Source organism: Ixodes scapularis, unplaced genomic scaffold (assembly GCF_016920785.2).
Source record: "Ixodes scapularis isolate PalLabHiFi unplaced genomic scaffold, ASM1692078v2 PGA_scaffold2__306_contigs__length_199485367, whole genome shotgun sequence".
In the NCBI taxonomy this organism is placed as follows: Eukaryota; Metazoa; Arthropoda; class Arachnida; order Ixodida; family Ixodidae; genus Ixodes; species Ixodes scapularis.
This window is the reverse complement of record NW_024609857.1, coordinates 43454302-43460301: the sequence shown is the minus strand read 5'-3', so window position 1 is coordinate 43460301 and position 6000 is coordinate 43454302. Positions and strand designations below refer to the sequence as shown.

The following is a 6000-nucleotide window of genomic DNA, read 5'->3' as shown; positions in this document are numbered from 1 at the left end:
GGTGAACGGTATCGTAGCCAAAAAGTCACAGATTCTTATTGGTAAAATGGCCACTACCTATCTTTCGACTGAAACCGTGGACCGTAGTGGATCATGACGCCTATCGTCCGGCTCATTGCTTGAGCCCCTCAAAAGAAGGCAAATGGTTGGCGTCTTAAGTGCCTCGCGACGCAGAATGCGCTCCAGATCATCTCAGAGTATATAAGAAAAATCCTTAATGATGGATCATGAGCAATGTGTCGGGAGAGAACGAGCAATGTCAATAAGACAACACCACCCCTTACAGGTGACATTGATGCGGAGGTCGCGCCCATATGGGGTACCAATCACCGTAAGACTCAACAATGCTCCGCATATGGATCTACGGCTCAAGAAAACCTACCGACACCTGATGAAGGCGAAGGTCTTTCGGAATCCCCTTCGAACACGGCTGACGATTCTTCAGGCGACGTATCCTACCGGAGCGGAGGGCTGAATCCCCCGTGGCTCCCACAAAGTCTGGGTAGCGCTGCGCGGATTTTGCCTGCCCTCTACAACCAACTGTGGATAAGTGCAATGGCGTCTTGCATGGCGCCATACCTTCCTCCTCTTGTGAGTGAATACACCGAGTCGAATTCTTGGGAATAGCTATTGCATAGAAAGCACCAAGTTAGAAGCTACGTTCTACAGAGATTCGCTGAAAGTCATTTGCACAATAATGCAGGCGTGCAATATGCGCCTAACAGTTTTTTTAAATACGTTATAAAATAAAATGCGCCATGCAAGTATTTACTAAAATTGTATGTCTTTGTAGATATTTTTATGCGAAAACTTCAATTTAATGAAAAATTAATTGGTCTTCATTTTACATATAGGCAGTCCTTATTTTTAAATAATAAATCACAAATGAAAGCGCGCTTTTTAAGACCAAGTTTAGAGTTTGTCTCGTTATCTCAAAACGAAACGCTTACAGAAGTTGAGCTAGGAATTGCAATGAATCGATCAGAACGGAGGTTATTAATTATTGTATACCTCAAAGTGCAGGTTGCTAAACCAAACGAAGACCCCGAGTAAGAAAATCACAGCCCAGTTTTAAAATGATAGATGTAGTATTTACTTCAAGTTCGAGTGAAGCCTGATGTTTATAATTCTTTGTTCCACCAATACATTACCCATTAAAAAAATGCAATGCAAACTTTGTTAATCCTTCTTTTTTTAAAATAAAAGGTGCTCATTGCGTAACAAACACTCGAGAGCCTGCAGAGCATACACATTTTGTATTAGGAACCAATTCGCTCCCGGTTTACTCCATTTATTCGAGGAAAATATCGCAACAAAGAAAACTTCACTCGGTTGAGTTGTACTAATCTTTGTATCACGATCTCCTTATACATTGACTGAAAGGGCCTTTAGGGTTAAAATAAGTAAATAAATAAATAAAAACATCAAAAACACCTGAACCATAACTCCGTATTTTCTCGAGTAGCGAGTAATAGTAGCTTCATTATCCAGGCCACTTCAAGAGGCATCCAAGCGTGGGAGTACGGACTTATCTTCTCAGCGTTCACCGTCTCATCCTTGCCAGGATCGGTGTTGGCTGGAATATTGGTACGCATCGTAGAGAAACAACCAGTATTATTTGCCTATTAGAATCAGAAGTTTCCAGGAGCTCCCGTGTGTGTGGTGCACCGCGATGCGCTCAGAACGTCAAGCATTGCTCTTCCTAGAGTCAGTTGCACCAGGGTGAAAGGTAGTTGGTACTTTTACGTCAATGGTCACGCAGTCGCTCTAAGAGGGAAACCGCTGTCTATGCTTCCCTACTGCCGATCAAATGGCCATAGAGCATGATCCCGACCGCCCTTAATAATTTGGTGACCCGATCTGTAATAAGAGACAATTATTGGTGTTTTGGGTGCATTGCGGCTCACTGCGCGCTCAGAGATATACTAAGACTTTGAGACCATTAGTAATCCCACATTTTGGCATAACGCCGGGTACCCTGGGAGCCAATCACATATATTTACAAAGGAAGCCCGGTGAATTGCAAGTAAAAATATTTTTATTGCGATGTGGCACTGAACATAAGGTAGGAATGTGACACCACGGTCGTTGTGACACTACGGACTGTTTTTTGGGAGTAAACTGATTTTTAACGTAGTCATTCCCCGTACTGTCTTTGTAGACGGAGTTATTGGCTTTCGGAGAGCTTTTTGGGTAAAGTTAAAATGCTGATATTATTTAAGTGTGTGACCAATAGTTCATTATCCAAATGCACAAAACTATATTGGACCTTTTCCTGAAAAGACGCCTAGCCGAGAGGGGGATGGTATCAACTCTACGGGATTTACCAGGCGTTTCCTCCCCTGTAGGAAGAATAGAACTTTTGCTAAATTACCAAATTACCAAGCAGTATGCTACGGGTGGAGTTACAAACGCCTGCAGCAGTATTTGTTCTAAGGCAAACTCCAAAACAAATAACAATTGCGATTTGTACGTGCGTTTGTCAACTTCTAATAACTATTCAGAAACATTTTCGCCCTTAACAGTTTACATGTTTTCTCGAAACAAATAAGGAAGGAAGAAAACGTATATAGTTGTAAATAAAATCCAATATTTGTGCAACCAAGCTCTTAGATTTTCTGAAGTGTGCTACGTTCAGCATTATATTAATCCATATATGTGTGATTCTTAAAATTCCAGACAAAAAGGGTAACACCCAGAGCCAGTTATTTTGTTGGCCACATTGGCATGGCTGTTTTCTGTTGCCTCTTTGGGTGAGTTTAGTCTGCACAATTGCCAACTGGCCCATTTTGCACCAACAGAACATTGGTGGCTATTCAGTAGTTTTTGAGCATTTACTGTAATGTCTTTCTTGCTTTATTATTTTTTTTTTCATTTTAGAGTCTTCCAAATAGCGGTCAACAGGATCTTGAGAAACGATTTTTGAAATATCCTCTCAATTAAAAAAATATATATATATAAATACGTCTGCTGAATAGATTACACTCAGAACGTCATACCTGCAATAGAAACAGCTAGTTGCAACTCTTGTTGGGCTACGTGAGCACAAAATATATTACATGATTTCGGACACCCTCTATCGTTCACTATACGTGTAACTATGCTAATTGGGTTTGCAAGTCAGATGCTTACCTCCACCATTGGCGAATCACAGGCCGGTTATTCTTTACAGGATGTAAAATAATACGAGATGCGGTATATATTTCGGACCACTTATTCAATCATTTTGTTGCTTTTGCTTGCGCAGTAACGGCGAAAGCCTCCTCGCAATTTGCTATATTTCCAACTGGTCGAAATTACTTCAAAACTTTATTTTCCGTAAATGTTTAGTAACAGAGAATGCTTTCTGCGTTTTGTTGTGTCCGTACAAAATGACATTGTATGGTCACTGGCATCTTAATAAAATACGCAATGCTTAGATAAATATGTTCACTCTTCTTGCATGGTGCTTTCTTCTACGGCGCTCTCATCGGTTGATACCGGTACCTCATTGACTGCGGTGCCATAATAAAATGCTCTAAAATTGCCAAGACAGCGCACGCTCAGAACTAGCTTCCACTTATCTTCTGGCAAAAACAAATATCTTGCTTGGGAGGAATGCACAATTACGGGCGTTCAACGTGCACCTCACCTAATCAGGATCCGTATTCTCAGCAGACGATAAATGGGAAATAGTTCTGGGCACGCGCTGCGAACCAACGACCCACAATAAAACGTCCCGTGTATACCTTCAATAGAACCGTCAGAGTAGCAGCCGGCGTTACACTTAAGACTAATTTCTTCAGGACGATCATTTCATTTTGTGAGCCTTAAACGATACCACTATGAGACACCCAGGAGGTTAATTTTTAATATCGTACTTCCAGCTGCTATAGACGCTTTAAAATCGTTTTTCCTGCTGTTGTAGATGCTGTTATTCCGCCTCCTTATCAGGTATAGCCGAAATCGCATGAACCCAACACCATCTAGAGTAAACAAAGCATCGCCTCCTCTCCCTTCATAAAAACTCATCACAGTCGTATCGCTCTAACTCGGCTATTGGGCCCGAGTCCGACCTTCGACGTGCTGATTGAATACGAGCCCCGGCCGAACACTGACGCAGCACTGGTGCCCATTGTCAGGCCTTGATCGATCTGACTGTGTTGAAGGTGCGGAGGCCTTCTGCTTATCTAGGTGGCATTGATTGACTATGGAGCGATAATAATATACTCGGAACCTGCCACGTCCTGCGTTTCTTAGGTTATCAGTGAATACGCTATCCACTTGATTTGAGTAAGCTTCATTGTGTTCTGTTCTGCTGTAGTCCCGATGCGCCACTCAAATTTTCTGGTCACCATTTACCAGGACACTGTACTGGGCCGAGGACAGAAGTTTGCTTCTGGGATTGGCCATATCGTCAACCATCTTCGGAGGAATTATGATGAGCACCTACAACATATCCATGTACTCTTTCTTGACCGCCACTTTTCACAAAAGAGAGGGCTTACTCATAGTAAGTTTAAAGGATGGCGTTACTTAATACCGTTATCTTACTACGGTCACCGAAAACATTTTCCTAATTTGCTTACTGTGAAGGCGCCTTGCGCTTTACGGGGTTCTCTTCGGAAAATTCCCTTTCCATGTCTTAAATGAAAGGAATATATAATTAGTAAAGTTTCGGCCAATTCAAAAGAAGTTTTGCGCAATAAATAGTGACAACATTTTTTTTTTTTTTTTCAGTTTCTACATTATCAAAGACCATGGCTCCAAGGTTTTGTTCAATTGCTCCTTGCGTACTCAAGAGCACGCGAGATTTGTCTCACGATTACTTCGTGTATTTTCCCACTCCGTGCAGCATTCGTTAGAGCGATATTCTTCCTATTAAAAAGGAAGAGAGGTCACAAGTAAAATGGCTGGAAGCCAGTCTTTTTTTTTGTAATATTAAATGATTTCAATTAATTCTCATAATTATCGAGACAAGTTGACGATACATTAATAGTTTCTGAGAGTTCATATCTAAGCCATGTACAACTGTATACGCTCGGTGCGCCTTAGGGCACCTCAACAAAAGTCGCTACAAAACCAGTTGGCACAATTACCGTATTCATTTTCTCTCGTGTTCATGAGAGGCACTTCTTTGCAGCAATAATATGATTTATCAAGCGGGGATAGTAAAGAGAGACACAAAATCACCTCGAACAAGCAATAGTAGGTCGCTCGTATTTTCTTAATATTCCTTTACAGTTGATCGGCTATCAATAAAGTATGACAGTGTGGTGAATCGTGCTTTGTAATAAGAAATAGCTTAGTGGAATATAGTATTCGTAACACCCAATGTACTTAAGTGCGATGTAACTCAGATGTCATGTCCAATCTCACTGTATCGCGCAGGATTGAACAGATTAAAATCATAAACCAAATCAGGCACAAAGATAAATGTCGACAGTGGCCAGAAACATATATTTTGACTAATATGGAAGGTATATTTCAATTCATTCAAGGGTTCGTTAGAGTGCATCGGTGGAGTCGGAGGAATCCTTGGCCAAGTTATTGGAGGAAGCCTTGTTGATGTAAGTACCCCCAAAACACAGCAGGACGGCAATTTGAAAAAATCACTTCATAATTTATGTCGATGCTGTTCTTTTGTTCGCAGCTTTGGAATTTTTCGCTTCCATTTTATGTCTTCGGGGTCCTCCTGATGCTCTCATTGCCTGCCATGGCGGTAATTAGCAAGAAGAAAGCAACTGTCAAAGGCAGGCCCCTACAACTATATATCGTGAAATTGTTATGCTCGCCTGGAAATTAACGCCAGCAGTTAATAGGCCAGCGTTTACTGGCTAACTAAATAGAATATAATTTATCCGTTTGTCATGCTTGCCTTTCAAGAAACTACCTTACTGTTTTATACTATTGCGTACTCTTCCCGAGAAGAACGTCTCAACGTTCTTTTTCTTCTGCTTTTTTTCTTCGACCAAGTTTTCCAGTTTTTATCACAGTCTCCTGAATTCTACATCATGGTAC

The 6000-nt window shown here is 41.2% G+C and overlaps 1 long non-coding RNA gene across 1 annotated transcript; it reads left to right on the top strand.

The window, feature by feature from the left end:
• The first annotated feature begins 530 nt into the window (after window positions 1-530).
• On the top strand, window positions 531-5533 carry LOC121048133. The gene is made up of 3 exons (XR_006077896.1): window positions 531-591; window positions 1492-1587; window positions 5481-5533. It is a non-coding gene; the product is annotated as an uncharacterized LOC121048133 (long non-coding RNA).
• Window positions 5534-6000: the final 467 nt, after the last annotated feature.